Source organism: Brachyhypopomus gauderio, chromosome 1 (assembly GCF_052324685.1).
Source record: "Brachyhypopomus gauderio isolate BG-103 chromosome 1, BGAUD_0.2, whole genome shotgun sequence".
Taxonomy (NCBI): domain Eukaryota; kingdom Metazoa; phylum Chordata; class Actinopteri; order Gymnotiformes; family Hypopomidae; genus Brachyhypopomus; species Brachyhypopomus gauderio.
This window is the reverse complement of record NC_135211.1, coordinates 30,580,304-30,600,923: the sequence shown is the minus strand read 5'-3', so window position 1 is coordinate 30,600,923 and position 20,620 is coordinate 30,580,304. Positions and strand designations below refer to the sequence as shown.

The 20,620-nt window shown below is 42.1% G+C and overlaps 1 protein-coding gene across 2 annotated transcripts in view; it reads right to left on the bottom strand.

Moving 5' to 3' along the window:
- The window catches only part of grip2b (glutamate receptor interacting protein 2b), a 186,448-nt gene that overhangs the window by 129,275 nt on the left and 36,553 nt on the right, over positions 1-20,620 (bottom strand). The window lies entirely within an intron of this gene.

The following is a 20,620-nucleotide window of genomic DNA, read 5'->3' as shown; positions in this document are numbered from 1 at the left end:
ATATGTGTCTGTATATACAATATAGCTGTACTGTATGGGGCACAAATTTGGTAATTTGTATAAAAGCGGACATGTTAATGGGGGACAACATTTAACTGTGATTTTTAGTATTGAGACATCAAGCCTACAAAACAGAGTTGCAGTGGGACCTGAGAGCAGAAGTTAGTCCTTTATAATTCTCTTAGCTGTTTTGACATTTCCATGGGCATTTTCATCTTTCATAACACATTATCGGTCTCTTCAGGCCACCTCCTATGACTGGTGAAGTAAAATTGACGCTGGAAAAGTGCTCTTTAAAACTACTGTTAGTGAAGCAGTCAAGCCACCCACAGGAAACTGTTCTAATCCAACAACGTGCTTAGTCATTTGCTTCGCAAAAGGTTTATTATCCACACCTTTGTTATGAAAAGGAGCCGGGTGTTCAAAGAAAAAGACCCAAAACAAGGGGACTTCCTTGAACCTTCTTCCTTTGGGTCAGTTCAAAATTAGAAATATGTGACATATTTCCATAAACTTTCTAATTACTGTAAAGATACCTCTCTCTCCCACACACACACACACACACCCACACACACACACACACACACAAATCCATGCAAATCTATCAAGGCAGAAGTTAAAGATGAACATGGCTTTGTGGAGGTGAGTTTTACACTCAGCTACAGTATATGTTTTTCCAATGATCTTGGGCACAGCTTGTCAATGTCAAAAACGTCAAAAAACTTGCAGGAAAAAATACTTCACTAAAATCAACTAACTGATGTGTCTGGACTTGTTACAGTCAGTCAAACAAAGTCCAAATCAATTACCGTATTTTCCGGACTATAAGCCGCTACTTTTTTCTCCACGATTTGAACGATGCGGTACTGAGGTGCGACTTTTCTGTATATTTTTCTTCACCCGTCAGGGGGCGGAGCAAAAAATTGAATCAGGTGGTAGGTCAAAGTTGTAAATCAAAGAAGAAAGTGCTCAATTTCATTTAGCACATGCAAGCAGCAGGCACTACAACGTCATCGCCGCTGCTGTTTGTGCTAGTCCGCTCGGGTTCCGGTGATATTTTCTGAGCTGGTTCAATTCCAGATGATGGAGATTTGCGTTCTAGCCAGCGCTCCATGTTTGCGTGCCTCTAGTTCGTATCAGGTACTGTGTTGATTCTGATTTGACTGGGAGAAATCCTCTAAAGCAGAAGGTTCTCGTAGCTTTGTAGAGAGAGGAAGAGTGAGCGCGCCGAGTGCAGCATCCATGTTTGCTTAGTGGTGCAGCAATAAAAAGCATCCCTTGAGAAACAATTAATGGCCGTGCTGCGTTCTGGACATATTTAGGCTATTTAAACTGGTGTGGCCGGTATATGAAAAATTCTTATCATAACAAAATTAAACACCGGTTTTCGGTGCAAACTGGTATACCGCCCAACAGTATGTCTGCCTAAATCTTCTTGACTCATGGATGTCCTTGGGAAATTCAACAAAGTCATTCTTCTCCATTAAATACACATGATATACAACAACTCCTACCTATTTCTTAACAATTTCATCCTCAATGTTGACTTATGGAACACTGAGCAAAGCACTTCAACCTCTTATACTTGCATGGTGGCTGAACTATAGTCCCTAATGGTGGGGAGATACTTGGCACTTATTCCAAATGATTAGTTTGGGATCCTCTACCTAGAATCCCAGATGCTTGGAGTCGTCTTTATGTTAATGTTCACATCCTAATAGTTGTCACGTTGAGGACCCCGGCCCCTCCCTTTTGGGCGTGTGTTAACGTCGTCCGCGTCTGTTCGTCTACATCAGTGGATCTCCGTGGGTGTGGTTTCGTCCCGTGATAATCTGTCTCACCTGTGGCTCGTCTCGTCATCACATGGGGCTGATGTGGTTTGTCTATTTAATGTGCGCTCGCGCAGTGTCCTGTGCTCGTCGTTGTCTAAAGTTTACACTCTGTGTGTGTGTTTAAGTGTTGCACGTGCGCTATAAGCGTTATCTCTGTGTCTAAATATTAAAAGTGACGTCTGTCGAGACTCGTGTCTCGTCCTTCACCCAGCCTGCGTCACAATAGTGTCATAACCTCCTGCTCTTCACCAATCACATGGCACACAAAAGAAAAATAAATTAAGCTAATAATAAATGAATGCATATAATTTTTTTTTAATATAATTTGTAATCTGGTTGTGGTGAGTGATGATAATAGAGAACTAACAGATTTGGAGAATAACCCATCAGTGAGAAGTCACAAATAAAACAAAATCTATATTTTCCTGTAGTAATTAGTTAAAATGGTGGTGGTGGGGAGGAACGACGCAAGCCTTTATATTGTATTGTGTTACATCTATTTTTTTAGAAACATGCTGCTAGCCACTTTACAGTCAGATTTTCCACTCAGGAGACACCCCACTCAAGACCTCTGACACAATTCTAAATCTGCTTTTAAGTCTCCCACCGTAACAGACATAATTGAAAAATCTGTCAAATAATTGAAAACCCTCTGGCTACATTCATTAATTAGACTTGATGACTTGCAAAAGAACCAGAATGTAGCTTGTGGTGTCTCCATCTGCAGCCATCTTTTCTTCTACAGAAAGGTGGATTATGTGAATCGCAACAAGGAAGCAGAGCAAATGGTGTGACTAATTACTTCTACGTATCGCAGAGTCCCACGCGCGCTCACCCGCAGCTCTGTCTTCCTTCTGTACTTCAGACTCCCAGCGACCATACACTCTCCCACACTCACACACACACACACACACACACACACACACACTCAACATTAGTTGTGTGGTGACAGCACCTGAATCCGAGGTAGAAAGTGGAACGTGGATGAGATTCTTGAGAATCGTTCTTCAGTAGCGGTGTTCTGCTGAGTGTGCTCTCCAACCCCCCTCTCAGCTCACCTGTCGCGCTGAATTCTGGGCACCAACGACAGCGCTGAGGTGCAAATGTAGGACACATACCAAGCATTTTTGTCGGATTAATTATTGCACATGAAATGGTTGTGAATTGACTTATTCGGTGGGAAATGGGACGATTTGTTGGTGTGACGTTGCATTTGAAGTAATTCCAATTTATTTCGTTTTGAAATATGGTGTATACGCCATGAGCAGTTTCACACGTACAGGTCAGATGGCCTTCATTTGTAATAACAACGCCATTCAGGTACACAGCCCATGTAGTATAGTCTCTCACTGTAGGACCAAGTCACCTCAGAGAATGCGACATGGAGATCATTCATTACAAATGCTGAATGCGGCAACAACAAAAAAAGGTGCTTTGTGGTATTGCTCATGTTCTGCAAGAATTGATGAAAGAGAAGGAGTTTTCTTAAATATATGCATTCATGGTATTAACTAGGTCAACTGTGTGCTGAGGAGAGATAATGCTGACAGTTTTCATCCCTGTGAGAGACAGAGCAGTGTTAATTCACGACTGTGGAGGAATGCAAAATAGGATCAGTCAGTCAATCAGCTTGCGCGCGCACACACACACACACACACACACACACACACACACATACTGAAAAAAGATAATCTTGCCACATGCCCTCTGTGTGTGTGGGAGTGGGTGAGCATGTGCACAATTTGGATTCCCAAAGAAAGCAGAAAAATGAGGCAAATTTTAATCTCTCCAAAAGGTTAATACCACAATAAACAAATCAATACAATCTTTCAGGTTTGCTCGTTTCTGTTGTGTCCAGTATATACTTAATGCCTCAGACACCACAACCATATAGTACAAATTGCAGTGTTGCTACAATGTTGATACGCAATTTAAATTAATATAAATTTTTAATGATCGCAAGTTGCAGAGAATCATTTTCATGGAGAAGAAAAAAGAAATTTGCTGACTCGATAAAGTCATTAAATGTGGCATTAAAAGTAATTCTCGCAAGGGCAGCCAGAAACTATAGAAGAAGATAACTGTGTCCCAACACACACACATACACACACCCCTGGTTCCCACTGTTCTTGCCATCACTGACCCTCTGAGCTGCACCCAAACTGTGAGATTTAGAACTGATCCAGACCACTTCCACTGTCTCCTCCACAATATCAAAGTGCTAAATGTTATAAATGAATCTACTGATGTGTCTTAGAAGAAAACACAGATGAACAGCCCTTGTTTGTTTAGCTGTCCGGTTTATGAACAGTTTTGAAGCGCACCGTCTGCATACTCACCATCGGTGCATCTGCACCTTCTTATGGTGCAAACGAGAGGCCTTATTTACATATTCCATTAATATGTTAATATTGACCTCCAACATCAGCTGACAAAACATGTTCCATTAAGATCCTCCATGGTTCAGTGCTTATTAAAACTGTCTTGACAATTAGATATTAAACTAAAAGCCCTCCTGAAACCATTACATCTCCACTGAAATACATACGGAAGAGCAGTTGTACAGTTCATAAGCATACGCTGCGCTAATCAGTTATTGAGAAATAAATGGCTGTAACATTAAAAACTAAGAACAACTATTCCCCATTTCAGTCTGTTTCAGGTATCAAAGTCCACGCCCCTTTACCGCAGTACTCATTAGGCAAACCAAAAACAACAGGCTACTGTTTACAAAACCACAACATGCTAACGACAAAGCTAAAGGGGAGCCCATTTCAGATTTAACATTAGTGTTAGCATGCATAAACTTTCTTCACATTCATGGTAGCTATTACATGTCTTTTTATATAAGAAAAAAAATCAGATATACCCCAGTAAACAGGCTACCAAACCCAACACTTTGTAAGAGAAATGACAAAGCTAGTCTGAGATCAGTAAGAAATTATTTCTTCTGCCAGCAACTATATTCTGACAGTAAGGTGTGAGAAAGCAAGGTGGTCCTGCTTTTTAGAATGTGGATGTAACACTTGTAAACACACAGCTTTGCAGTGCTATCTCACAATCAGAGTTCAGTACTGCTGTCGCAGGTTTTTATATATTAAAAACATATCAGTATAAAAACAAGTGGAGAATGTGGGCATGAATTGACGAGTTGCTAAAAACAAATGTTGCCTTAACTTATTTGGGACATTCTGTCACTCTGTGAAAAGTGTGAAGTGTGTGCAGACGACATTGACGTGAACCATGGGGACAGTGTCTGAAGTATTCCATGAATGATTCATTTGTTCTTATCAGCTCGAAGACAGCAGCATCACTCTTTCCACATTTAGAAAAGAAGCTCAAACTTCAGCTTTGCACACACACAAAAAAAAGAGACTGGCTCTGGGCTAGCAGCTTATTAAACCTGCCAGATTCCCTCATGTTGAGGCACAAGCTATATTGCTAAGATTAATTATTAATACTCGAACATACAACCAGCCTATCTTGTTTTACCTTCAGGGAAGGATGATAAAGAATTATAAGATTGATTCCCAATTTGTTTTCTGTGTTTGCACCCTACTATTTGACATCAATTAGGTAATATTACAAGGTAGCAAACATGGGAAGTCACTAAGCTGCAAGTAACAAGGAAGTTTCAAGTCTTGACAATCAAGTCCTGAGTCAAGTTCCAAGTCAATAAAAGGCAGTCTTGAGTCAAGTCTCAAGTCTTAAACGAGTCCTAGCCAAGTCACCAGATGTAACGTAATTTTGTAATTTCAGCTCCATTCAATTGTGAACTCAAGTACTTAGCGCTACGAACATTTCGGGAAACCCACCCTAGTATGATACAGCTTTTCATGGCAGTTAAGCCATAATATTCTAGCGAAATATTTAACTGATTACGGACTACAATTAGAGGCAGAGTGATTGTTGTAGAATTATTATGTGTGGAAACTGCTAGAATGTAAGTCTTTTCTGCCCAATGTTGACTGTGCACGCGCGGAATTGTATGTCATACAATTTATCCTGCCCTTTCTATTTTACGACGCTCTTCTTTGAGAGTGTTGTAAAGTAGTTGGCTACGTGGTCGTGTTTTGTTATCTGCAAAAATGAAAACCTTCGAATTCTATCATGCCGTTCAGGTAAAATAGTTAATAGTTATTTTTTTTTTATCTGTGCAGGCTAATCAGTTATTAAATATGTTTGCTATTTGATTTTGCAGGATTATTTCCTGAAAGGTGAGTTTGCTTCCATCGTGGGGAGCAGAGACCGGGTGAGAATATAGTTAGCATCTTCCAGCTTCATGCTTAAAGGCAGGTTTAAGTTACCTATACTTGTTTTCCACAAATTTTCCACTTAAATGTATTAAGTTATCTGTGAACATCTTCATTAACTTAATTGTTAGTAAGTAAATTAAGTGTAAATGCCGATCGTTACATAATAAGCAAAAAAGGTTAATTTTTGTTTTAGTAATCAATAGATCATAGGACTATTGCAATATTTTGATTATATTACACTCCCTTATTTAGGATGCATTTTAAAAACCACTTGTTCTCCATTTTTTTTTAGGTCAAAAGTTGCCATCGCTGCCAGATGAATGATCCCATTAAAACTGTTGTCCCTGTTTTTACATTCTATTAACGTAAGTTATGTTTGTTTTATTTTACCTTTTTATATTATTTAGGCTAAAAATTATAAATTATAAATTTAGGCTAAAGTACTTGAAAATGCTTGAAATTGTAACTACTTCGTTTCACAACAAATATACTTCGTTTCACAACAGTCTGACTGAACAGTTCTCTTGTATTATGTTAACCAGGACGAAACATGACAGAACGTGAAGACGTTAAGATTGGGCGTTTTGAAAATAAACAACCATTAAATAATGTGATAAAAAAGCGAATTATTTCAAATCATTTCGAGTATATGTATAAATATTTAACTTAAGTTTAACATGCTGGGAAATATTGAACTGGACCTTGAAAGTGACGTACAAAGTATAAACCAGGCTTAAACCAGGCTTTAAGATGGGTTGCGAACACACTGCGTTTGCTTTAGCTGCCATTTTAGCATTACAAACTGTTCTGTGCATTACGGAAGCTTGGGTGGGTCAAACGAAAGCGCATTTTATGTAAAAAGAATCGATACTTGGAGAAACAAGTATTGTACCGTATCGATTTTATTGACAACACTAATATATATATATATATATATATATATATATATATATATATATATATATATATATATATATATATACAGTTGTGATCAAATTTATTCAACCCCCACTGAAATAAAGTGTTTTGGCCAGTTTGACATTGATTTTGATCATTTCAGTCATCTTATTTACAATTATATCAAAGAGGCACTTATAAATTAGACAAACATAACATAATATTTATGATGGAATAACCACAAATGTCTTTACTGTGCTCACATCATTATCAGTTTTATTCAACCCCCTAGTGACATTATTTTTTAGTACTTAGTACAACATCCTTTTCCAGTTATGACAGCTTTCAAGCGTGAAGCATAGCTTGACACAAGTGTCTTGCAGCGACCTATGGGTATCTTAGCCCATTCTTCATGGGCAAAAGCCTCCAGTTCAGTCACATTCTTAGGCTTGCGCACTGCAACTGCCTTCTTTAGGTCCCACCAGAGGTTCTCAATTGGATTTAAGTCTGGTGATTGCGATGGCCACTCTAGAATGTTCCAGCCTTTCATGTTCAACCATGCTCTAGTGGACTTGGATGTGTGCTTCGGATCATTGTCCTGTTGGAAGGTCCAACGTCTCCCAAGCCGCAGGTTTGTGACTGACTCCATCACATTTTCCTCCAAGATCTCCTGGTACTGAAGGGAATTCATGGTACCCTGCACACGTTGAAGCTTTCCTGTACCATTAGAAGCAAAACAGCCCCAAAGCATAATTGACCCCCCGCCATGCTTCACAGTAGGCAAGGTGTTCTTTTGTTCATAAGCCTGGTTCTTCCTTCTCCAAACATAGCGCTGGTCCATTGTCCCAAACAGTTCCAATTTAGTTTCATCTGACCACAGTACACTGTCCCAAAACCTTTGTGGCTTGTCCACATGACTTTTGGCATACTGCAGTCGACTTTTCTTGTTCTTTGGAGTCAGCAAGGGGGTGCGTCTGGGCGTTCTGGCATGGAGGTCTTCGTTATGCAGTGCGCGCCTTATTGTCTGAGCTGAAACTTCAGTGCCCACATCTGACAGGTCTTTTTTCAGTTCCTTAGCAGTCACGCGGGGATTTTTCTCCACATTACGCTTCAGGTAGCGCACAGCAGTCGCGGCCAGGATCTTCTTTCTGCCACGACCAGGTAACGTTTCCACTGTGCCCTTTAACTTGAACTTGCGAATGATACTTCTGATAGTGTCTCTTGGAATATTTAACAACTTCGCAATCTTTTTATATCCATTGCCATTCTTGTGAAGAGCAATAACCTCTTCTCTTGTCTTCTGGGACTATTCTCTTGCCTTCACCATGCTTGGAAACACACCAGTAGATGTCTAGAAGGAGCTGAGTATCACAGTCCTTTTAAATCTGCCTAATTGGTGCTTATCATGCTTGATTGCTGCTCGTTGACATCCACAGATGTTTTCAATACCTGATGGAAAACACTGGAATGAACCTCTGTTCTTAGGAGTGGTAGTCGTTGAATAATTGTGTCAATGAAGAAATCACAAAAAGGCCATTTAATACTTTATGACAAAAAAAATTGATGCTATCTTAGTTGCATTTAGTTCTTTAACAAGTCCTTGTAAGATTTCATTATGAACACAATTACAAATGTGCACTGAATTCCATAAAACCCTTCGCAGCATTGGGGGTTGAATAAATTTGATCACAACTGTATATATATATATATATATATATATATATATATATATATATATATATATATATATATATATATATATATATACACACACACACAGTATAATGTTTCTCTGAGGTACACTGGATCTGAAAACGGAGCAGTGCTTATAGCGCCAAACTCCTGAAGCAGTACTTCGTGACTGGGCCCTTTTGACATTGATGAAGATTCCATGAAATCTTCAAGGAAGGAAGCTTGGAGACTTCAAGGCCTTTAAGGAAAAAACCTTGCAGCTTTAGAACTTTCGAGTGGAGGACAGAAGGAACAAGAAAACTGACTGTGACGATTGTCTCCCCTCGTGTAAATTCTGTTGCTTCTCCAAAGGGTTTTAAAATTTATAACAGCTTCTTTAACTGATACCATTCCCTCAATTTGAACAACAAATGCTTGTGTCCGGCCTTTTTGAGAACATCTCCAAGCTTTTAATGGTCACACTGGACGACTGCCTTCACTTTTATCAATGTTGAGTTCCACCTTGAGTGAACAGCATCAGAGATACCTCTTTGGCCCAAATTCAGCTTCAAACACATCTTTAAGTGATGTGCTTGTGTGCAACAATGAGCTGATTTTTGATAGGTTTGAAAGAAGTAACTGCTTTTGCTTTTCAAGCCATCTCCTACCACTAACTGAAATGTGTAGGCAAAACACTGCATGTTTGCAGAATTGTCACTAATGATCAAGTCCAGTTCTTATTTAATTTGGCACTCATTACATATGACCTCAAATTGTTCACAAATTTGTTCAGCAGTGTGTGGTACTTTAAAATGGTCACAGGCTAAGAGGCTGGACTTCACTTGAAGGTCTCCCCTTCTTTCTCCATATAGTGTCCAGTGACACCAATAAATCCCTTCATCTTCTGTTCCAGAGCTGATTCAGTGGGCTACGAGATTCATTTCTATAAAAGTATACCATATCATTGCTTCTCAACCCTGCGCCCTAAGGCCAACGTTGAGAAACACTGCACATGGAAGTACACATGTGCACATTAGACCTACACAAATTTTTTATGATAACACATTCTAACACCTTCAGCATTAATACATGGACCTGATCTTTGCAGTTCCAACAGCATGTGTGAACTCTGCATTAGCTCTGGATGTATTCATCAGCAGTGTTTCACACTTTTCTGCACTGCTTGACCACTTCATGGCCGAGATGCTGTTGTTGCTAAATGCTTTAATCTTTCTGAAAAATCACTCAGAGTGGATGATGGAATAGGTAGGAGGGATAAACAGAGGGAGAGAGCTTTGTTCACTTTAGCCATTGTTTATCATTATGTTGCCAAGTTTGCTAATCTGTATGAACAAAAAAAAGTGATTGCATCTCGACTCCACATGTTTTGCATGTCGCAGTTCTTTTTTTATTTACTACAGCATAAATTTTGTAGTTGAACAGGATTATTTTTGGGAGCATGTTTCCCGTCTTTTCCGCACATATTCATATCCAAAGCTTCCCGTTATTGGCTGCAGGACCTCACTTGTTGCTAGGTTACAGATAAACTGAGGTTAGCAGCTGTCACGTTGAGGACCCCGGCCCCTCCCCTTTGGGCGTGTGTAAACGTTGTCCACGTGCTTTGTCTGCGTCTGCGGAACTCTGTGGTGAAGGCTATGTTGTGTGAATAATGTGTCTCACCTGTGAATCGTCTCGTAATCACATGGGGCTAATGTGGTCTGTCTATTTAATGTGCGCTCGCGCAGTGTCCTGTGCTCGTCGTTGTCTAATGTCTACACGTTACGTGTGAAGTGTTTGTTGCTCGTGCGCTATTGCGCAATTTTGTTTAAATAAAAAGTGACGTAAAAGAGGAGGATTCCTGTCTCGTCCTTCGTCCCTCGCCGAACGTCACAGAACGACGAGCCATCAAGAGACAAAGATGCCAGGCTACAAGAGCAAGCCCAAGAAGGGAAAAAAGCCCAGCAAGCGGCACCACCGCTCTTCTTCCTCCCCCCCGCGCCGCGAAGCCCCGCCGACTTTGGCGCAGCTCGAGCTGGACCCGATCTGTGCGTCCCTGCTGCGACAGGCGCGGGTGCATCACGACCCCGAGGCGGCGGAGAAGCTCCGCCAGGAGGCGGTGCGGCTTTGGGGAACATACCACCCCACTTCATCCAGGGAGCCCTCACCCCTGCGGGTGAGCTCCTTTGCGCTCTGTGGGGTGGAGAAGACCCCCGAGAGCGAGTTTGGGGAGGGGGACTCTCCAGGCGAGGAGGAGGAGCTGGAAGACGAGGAAGACAGCTACCCTCCGTCTTTATGCGACGCCTCCACCGTCAACTACGGTAGGGAGGAGGAGTCAGAGGAAGACGGCTATCCTCCGTCGCTAGATGACGTCTCTACCGTCGACTACGGTGAAGAGGAGGAGGAGGAGTCGGAGGAAGAGGACTACCTCCCTCCGCCCGTAGGTCCCTCTCCCCCTGTCGAGGAGGGCGAGGAAGAGGGGGAGGAGCAAGAGGGCGACGAGGAGGAGTACCCCCCGTCGGAGTGCTCCGCATGCCCCGAGGAAGACGGTGGGGAGGAGAACGGGGATTACCCTCCGTCCGAGGGCTCCTACACGGAGGAGGAGGAGAGCCCTCCCCCCTCGGAACTGTCCGCCGGGACGGTGAGGAGTCCAGAGGCGGGTTCATCCCTCAAGCGCTCCCCAGCCAGCGACATGGACTGTTCCCGGGGTGGCAGCTCGGGACAGCCCATGAGCTGGAGCCGTGGCAGTGAGGAGGAGATGGAAGCGGAGGAAGCCACTCCCACTGCCAGGTCCGGAGGGAGATCCCCGGACAAGGAGGGTTTCCCGTACGGCCCACCGAGGGGAGGGGCCAACCGCGCTGCACCTGGCGCGTCGGCCAACCGCGCTGCACCTGGCGCGTCGGCCAACCGCGCTGCGCCCGGTGGAGGGTTTGCAGCAAGGGCAGGAGGAGCACCGCCCACCGCAGCACCTGCAGCACCAGTGGCTCCCGATCTCACTCCCCTCATCGCTCTCCTTCTGGCGCGCAGCCTGGCGCCGGTTTCATGTGTGTGTGTGCCTGTGTTCGTAAGTCTACCCGTATGTGTACCTAACCCCCTCTTCCCGTTTGTGTCTATGTGTGTAAGCGTGCCTGTTTGTGTTTTTGTAACCGTGCCGTTGTCTAACGTCTTTTCCCCTGTGTTCCCAGGGAGGGTGTTCTAGGCGGTCCGTGGCGGACGCTTCACCGAGGGCGGTCACCTCCCAGACGCAGGACTGAGCGCGTCGGATCCGCCCATCGTCGTGGGTTCGGGGCACTCGGTCCTGTTGGCACCCCGGGACGGGTAGTGCCCTTGGAGGGGGCGTCTGTCACGTTGAGGACCCCGGCCCCTCCCCTTTGGGCGTGTGTAAACGTTGTCCACGTGCTTTGTCTGCGTCTGCGGAACTCTGTGGTGAAGGCTATGTTGTGTGAATAATGTGTCTCACCTGTGAATCGTCTCGTAATCACATGGGGCTAATGTGGTCTGTCTATTTAATGTGCGCTCGCGCAGTGTCCTGTGCTCGTCGTTGTCTAATGTCTACACGTTACGTGTGAAGTGTTTGTTGCTCGTGCGCTATTGCGCAATTTTGTTTAAATAAAAAGTGACGTAAAAGAGGAGGATTCCTGTCTCGTCCTTCGTCCCTCGCCGAACGTCACAGCAGCTCACCTCCCTAACATTACAGCACCATCCATTTAATACACAATTATCCAGTTATGTGATTCAGTTTTACTTATTTATTATATTAAAATAGGATTCTCAAGTCTTTGAGTCTTAAAGCTCAATTCCTATTCCAAATCCAAGTCAGTAAAGGTGAAGTCCAATTCAAGCTGCAAGTCTTAAGTGACACTACCGAGTCAAGTTACAAGTTATCAGTTTAGTGACTGGAGTTGGAATCGAGTCCAAGTCATGTGACTCAAGTGCACACATCTGCTAGTTAGCACTGACAACCATGAACAACAAATGTGTCTTCTGATCCATGAGATAAGAAAGCACAGTGGCTTACAAAATAAAGCAACATAGTTTTTCTTAGCTCCTTCAACAAATGCTTACAAAGAGAAACACCTCTCTGTGCCAATGGCACTGAAGTAATTAATGATTGTAGTAATTAAAACACTATGCTAATGATAATCTGACTAAAGGGGTATGAGAAGTCGCAAAGGGCCTTTTAGCATTGTGGTTCAATTTATTCAAAGCCTGAAATGATGCAGCAGCTATGGGCTTGTACAAGAGACATCTCCCAGCATACAGAGAGAGACTAGACAACTCTTAGAATTTTTTCATCACTGTTAATCAGTGTTTTAATGGCCAAATCAGTAAAAACAGTACAATTTATCACTATGGAGTATTCTTGAATGTTCTGAAAATACAGCAAAATTTGGACATACTTTTGGACATACTTATTTTCTACATTTTAGAAAAACATTGAAGGTATCAACATGCTAATGCTCTGTTAAATGAATATTGTTACCCACCTTTTACTTTGATGACAGATTTGTGTGCTCTTGGTGTTCTCTTAACTAGCTTCATGAGGCAGGCACCTATGATGCTTCTCCATTAGTCCTGAAGATGTTCTCACAAACGCAGAGCGCTTTTACAGTGAGGGACTAAAGTTCTGCATGAAAACTATTTATTGAGGGAGCATTTATAATTAAGTCAATAAATCTTTCCATTTATCATCTGCCATTAAAATGCCATCATGACAATGAAAAACATTCAATCAAAGGCAGTAACAGAACCAAGAGAAGTAAATTAAAGCTGTTATGAATACATTATTAGGGAACCATGTTCCAAAGAGCCAGTGTGTATGTTTTTACATGGCTGTTGAATTCCTGGCCCTGTTCCACATGGTCATGAAGCCAGTTTAGCAGAACTTACTCAAGTTCATTGTTTAACTATGGAAAGACCCCTTGACCAGATGAGAAGTCTTCAACTAGGAGCCCACATCTCATTTGACCAGCCACCTGTGATAATTTGAAGCCTCTCCACACATTGCTCGAGCTGTCTTCTGCTGGTCAAGACCCTGGCCTCTAACGCTCACCACAAGGCCAACCTCAGTTTAAAGGTGCTCTCTAGACAAGCTCAACGAGGACAAACTGACATTTTTCAGGTAAGAGTTACTGAGAAAACTCACTGGGGCAAGCAAACTCATATTTCTGGGTAAATGCGAAAGAATGGATATTAGTGGATATTAGTTTTTAATTGGCAGTAGTGGGCCTGCTGCTACAGGTAATCCAGTCCCTGTACAAATGGAGCAGGTGCTTGGTATGCATGGCAGGCAGCAAGTGTCAGAGCAAAATTTATATTTGGTCTTTCTGTAATCATATTAATCACTATTCATATATGTATTGACCACTATTAGTAATAAGTGGAAAGGAAATCACTTTATTAAGGTATATTAAATATATGTCAGGCCTAGGACACGTTGATCAGTGTATGCTCAGCAGGCTTTACTCTCTTTCTCTCTCTTTCTCTCTATTCCTTCAAGTAGTACTCCTTGAGAATTGAAGACAGACAGTCCTGAAGGTCTCGGACCTGTAGATAAGGGCTTCAGACGTCAGAATGGGAGTATATCTGACGTGTCTGACGGCTGGCGAAACGGAGGAAGAAGAAGGCCTTGCCCTAGAACCCTGGCAGGGGAGGGGTGATGGGGTGATACTAGGGGTGTGGGAAATTTTCGATTCTTAGATGCATCTCGATGCACAACGCGGACGATTCAGAATCGATTCACAAATGACAAGAATCGATTGTCTAGACCAGGGGTCGGCAACCTATGGCATGCGTGCCACCGTTGGCACGCCGAGGCATAATCACTGGCACGCGGCACGCTGGACCAGCATCAGCAAAAAAAATTATAAATTAATATAAATTATTACATTAATGGATTATACTTTCACGAACCTTAGCGAGCGGTGGAGGCGTTTATACTTGGCGATCGATCGCGAAATAATACTTAAATTGTGTTCATTTACACCCCCCCATCCCCCCGTCAATGACTTAAACTTGAACTCAGAAGAGCGGAGGTGTTGCACCCGAATAGTCATTGCTGCGCACATAACAAAGAAACCAAAAACAGTCACAATTAGGCCTGTGTTGAAAAAATCGATTCGCATATGATGATCTGATTATCGATTCGTACGTCCAAAGATCGATTTTTTAGTGAACTTTTACCCCCGCCTCGTCACTGAATTCACGCAGGCGTGCTCGGTCTAACTAACTGTAAAATGACTTGGCGTCGGACAGTGCCGGTAACGACGATAGTCAAATCGGAAATCTAAAAACAGAAGGACAGTTTATCCAGTGTCAGTGACTATTTACAGTTAGTCCGTGTCACTGACCGTTTACCCAGTGTTTTTACAGTTTAAAAAAAAGTTTAAAATGTTCTTGTAACGTTGGGCACAAGGCGATGGACGAGACAGAATCCTTTGCACTTTCCAAATCGTTACGTACATTTACCGAAGCGCAGACAGCGCACATAAAACACGTTTACATAGAACATGTGTGACTCAAACAACGACGAGCACAGGACGCTGCGCGCGCGCAAATTAAATAGACAAACCACATCAACCCCAAGTGATTACGAGACGAGCCACAGGTGAGGACTATCACAAGACGCACCCGCACCCACGGAGATACACCGACGTAGACGATTAGATGCAGACGACGTTAACACGCCCAAAACGGAGGGGTCGGGGACCGTAACGTGAGAGTTCTGTTCTTATATTCTCACTTTAAAGAAAAATACACGTTTACATTTCATACTTTCAGTTTATTAAGTGTGAGCACTTTTAAAATAAAAATGCATTTGGTAGCAACAGCTTTTGGGTGAATTCTTAATTATTTTAATCATAATAATAATGCACTGGTTAGTGTCCCAGTAGGAGCCCACTGTTGCAGATATAGACACCTCAAAGATGTCCTCTGTTTATTGTCCTGGATTACCTTTCTTGAAGGTAGATTTATGATGACCCCTTTCACCAGTCTTCCAGCCATCAGTAACTACCAACTACCAGTAACTATTTGCTGATTAATATCGATATAATACTAGTTTTAACATGTTGCTTCTGTACACAGTCAGGAAACAGCTCAAATACATTTTTAATAACACTAAACCCCGAATTGGATCGATTAAATCGGATTAAATCGAAAAAAAATCGATTCTTAATCTTCAGAATCGGAATCGGATCGATTCTTGGAATTTGAATCAATACCCAGCCCTAGTCACAATACATTTATACATATACTCGAAATGATACTTTTTTATCACATTATTTAATGGTTGTTTATTTTGAAAAACGCCCAATCTTAACATCTTCAAGTTCTCTCATGTTTCGTCCTGGAATTACAAGAGGCTCGTATTTGTTAACATAATACAAGAGAACTGTTCAGTCAGATGACTATTTGTTGTGAAACCAAGTAATTACAATTTCAAGCATTTTCAAGTACTTTAGCCTAAATTCCAGCACTTTTCAAACCTGAAACACAAAGCAACATTAAAATTCGCTTTGTGCTTAACTCTATGTCAACTTTCATAGCGAAGGATTTGCGTCCGTATTCAGTCGTTGAGAACCAGGGCTTTCGTGCCCTGCTGCACACATTGGAGCCGAGATACAGCGTCCCAGAGATATTATTTTTCAATATTTATTCTGAAGTCTTGGAATCTTTATTTTTATATAAGGAAGGCGTTTAAGTTATTAGCTATTCAAAATATTTTCAATGTGTGTATGAAAAGTTGTTTGTGATTTTGGTAAATTTCTGATTTTGTCTGAGGATTTCTATTCCCAGGATATTGTTTTAAGTCAGCTGCTAGCACATAATTTTACTCTTGTGTGGACGCTGTGGTTTTGGTACCACAGATTTGTTTGTTGTTTGCACATAATGTTGGTTAAGAATTGACATTTGCTAAAATCTGTTAATAAAATGGGAGTTTTAAAATGAAAATAAAATTGAAGTTAATTCATCATGGATTGCTACTACCAAGATGCAGCGATAATCATTTTATAATCGAATCGCAGACCTCTGAATCGTAATCGAATCGAATCGTAGAGTGCTTGGAGATTCCCACCCCTAGGTGATGCCTCACCCCATCACCTCACCTCATGTAAGCCTTGTGCTTAACACGTCACGAAAGTATGATGTAATCATGTAGCAGAAAATAGTATAAAACTATATAAAAATAGTATAAAACTATATAAAAATAGTATAAAATTATGGTATGGTTCTTGCAGACGCTCTTGAGTGTGTGTAAAGGAGATCTCTGGATCGATCCATCTTTCTATTTTTCTATCTTTTAATAAACTTTGTATTTTACTTTGATACCATACCCAACTGCTGTTGACTGTTCTTGTTCACCATTAAGGTTCAAACTTCCACGACACACGTCAGACTGGTTCAGATTAGTGGCCTCAGGATTCCGCGTCTCCTTTTTGCGGATGCGGATGCGATCCTGTTTGCATCATCGGGTCGAGACCTACAGCTCTCGCTGGATCAGTTTGCAGCCGGGTGCAAGACGGCCAGGATGAGAATCAGCACCTCTAAAACTGAGACCATGGTACTCAGTCGGACAAGGGTGGAGTGCCCTCTCTGGGTCGGGAGTGAGTCCTTGCCTTAAGTAGAGGAGTTTAAGTATCTCAGGTTCTTGTTCACGAGTGAGGGAAGGATTGAACGAGAGGTTGACAGGCAGATCAGTGCGGTGGCTGCAGTGTTGCGGATGCTGTACCAGACGATTGTGGTGAAGAGAGAGCTGAGCCAAAGGGCAAAGTTCTCCATTTACTGGTCAATCTACGTTCCAACTCTTACCTATGGTCACAAGCTTTGTGTAATGACTGAAAGAATGAGATCAGAAATACAAGCGGCTGAAATGTGTTTTTTCCGCAGGGTGTCTGGGCTCTCCCTTAGAGATTAGGTGAGGAATTCAGTCATGTGGAAGAGACTCGGAGTAGAACCACTGCTTCTCCATGTAGAGAGGAGCCAGTTGAGGTGGTTCAGGCATCTGCTCAAGATGCCCCCTGGCTGCTTCCCTGGTGAGATGTTCAGGCCATGTCCAACTCGGAGAAGACCTCTTTGCTTAGGCTACTGTTCCCACAACCCAGACAAGTGGTTGTAAATGGATGGATGGAATTGGCAATAGTGCCAGAGGAGGTAGGGAACTGTAACAGGGATGGAGTGAGTTATGAGAACACATGATCCCCACAAGTGCTGACAAATGCAAAACCCCAAGCATAGTCTCTGAGATTCAGTGCGAAAACAGTAAGAGTTTAGGATCAAAGACCTCAGGGAAGTGAGTGAAGATTTTCACAGTCAAGAACAAATGCAAACTCATACAAGTGGCATTATATGCCACCAACAACAAGAAAACATCTCAGGCTAGATCATGAGAGAAGACAAAATATGCCCAGTACTGTGGCCCAGTGATTTACGTGCTTATTCGCTGGGACTTGACACATAATGAAACATCATGGTGAATTCCAGCCCTTAGTGAGGGCCTGATCGACCTGATAAAAGGGCTTTCAAACTGAATGTGAATTATATCCTTTAGCAGATTACCTGGTCGGCCAGGGGTGTATTGATCTCAGCCCTGGAGGAAAATAAATCTTCCACCTGCTCTGCTGGCCTCTATAATCTGTCACTGACGATTCATCTCAAGACATACTGTGCTAATGTTCAATTCTTTGACCTCAGCCTCTGTGTTGCAGATCTTCGATGTTGAATGTGTGTCAGAGCAAAAGTTATAGACTGACACACTGTGCCATCTGCCAAAATATTGTCAGGGCTGATTGTCATCAACTGTCACTTTCGATGAACATCTTTCTCTGCATCTGTGAGGTTCATTTGCAGAAAATGTGTGAAAAGCATGTTGTAGATCTTGCGTTGAAATACTGTACTAAACAGTAGACTGTCAATAACATCTCGTTTTGTAATCAACTTCCTATTCGATTCTCTTAACATCTCATTTTGTCGAACATGCTCATGATTGCCAACTGTCATGTCCTCAGTTATACATGGCAGTATATTATATTATATTATTTATACTGGACATAAATTCACTTCTTCCCCTGTTCGTATGCTTCATGGAATAGAAGAATCCACAGTATTTGCATTAACATGCCAAACTCTGCAGACTGTGTGAGTTCCAATTAACCTCTCACAACACACACACACACACACACACACACACACACACACACGGTCTCTTACTAACCAAGAGAAATATCACAAAATTACAAACGATTCTCTCAACACACCCTCAGCACATGAGAACCTCTTGGGCTGCTTCACAGCTCTGAGTTGCATGGCATCATTAAGTCTAGGGCCCATGCCGTGTTTGTTTCCAGCCTAGGCACCTCCCTGGTCATCGGGGGAAATTGGGCGCAAGGTCATCTGGCACCATGTTTGCCAACCCTGACCTAAACCGCCCTCTGACATCACGGGAAACCCGGCCAAGACGCTGTCGCTCCTCACCAGGCATCTAAGTGTCTGTCCGATTCAGCTATCAAAGAGTAGACATGGGATGACATGGGTTCAGCAAACAGTGGGTTACAGTATGATAGAAAGTCCTCTTTCATCTTCTACCAGCTGGGCCTTCATCCAGCGCAGCCACAGCCATGGCCTTATCGCCAAAAACCGTGCATGTTGTACTTGCAAAATAACAACCAGGGTGCTGTGTGGAAAGTAATTAAGTATGAAGCAACATCTTCACCCACAGGGAGATGTAAAGATTATGTACCTCCGCAAAGCTTACTGGGGTTGACAAGCGTATCATTGCTAATGTTAGCTTTCTTGTATCTGCCATTACAATGGATGAGTGAACAAGTCAAGAAATGTTTCCTTTGTAACATTTTGCAGTGTTGATAGGGTCATTTTAGGCAGTATAGACTACATTTACATTTATAGCATTTGGAAGACTCTCACAGAGCAGCTTACAATAGAAATGTGCAATGAATTAATACAGCGCAAACAGTTTAATGTATCTCTCATCTCTAAAAGACAAACATTCTAATCCTGGCTGGACTTGGTCACTACTTCCTGTAGAAAATTACAAACTACATGGTACAGAATACCAGCTACAAATGTATAGATACTGAAATAGTTCATGGAGGAAAATATTTAAACACATTGGGATTTTTAGTGTTTGTATGCCTTCCTCAAAGGAAGTGGGAGGAGCAAAGGACAATGACCAATCAATCATGCTCTTAACGCTATAATACACTTCCAACAAACCTCTGCCAGAATTGATCATTTGTGCACCAACTCACAGGATGCATGGCAGTCAAACAGGGTTTATGGACACAGCTGCAGTTATGAAGTTACAGTTCAGAGTTCTTCAGCAATTGGTGTAAAGTTGTTCTGTTTTTTACCTATAAGGTGCATGAGACTCTACCGTTCTGAAGCCCAGTAACAGCTCAGCAGACTGCATCGTTTTACACTTCACAGGTGACAGAAACAGTAGTGCTTTGCTCCTGTAAATTCCCACTGTTTGTTTCTTCAACTTTGGCATTCCTGAGCCATGCCAAGGCTAAACACACAGAAATAAGTTCCTAAACTGCTATACACTAATCCTGCCAAAATGTCTGGAGCAGCAGCAAGAGAGAGCTCCTCCACAGACTCAGCAAATTCACGCAAGATGTGTGCAAGCATTAAGGCTTTAGAGATTACATGACTGTGTGGACTAATTCTTTAGTTATTTTTTTCTTCAGTTTTTTACTGAAAAGTGCCTAGTTACTGATGTTACTAATGTTGCTAGGTTCAGAGTTTTGTGAATTCTAAGAAATCATAAATCCTACACAGGGTTGTACGGTATAACTGCTTTTTTGATAAAGTAGACTATTACTTAGAGATGCAATATTGCTGTGGTCCAGTATGATTGGATTTACAGTTAACTTGTGCTTGGGAGGACACTATGTCAGACTGCCACAAACTATTCCCATTTTTAAAATCGCTGTCATATGGTTTTGA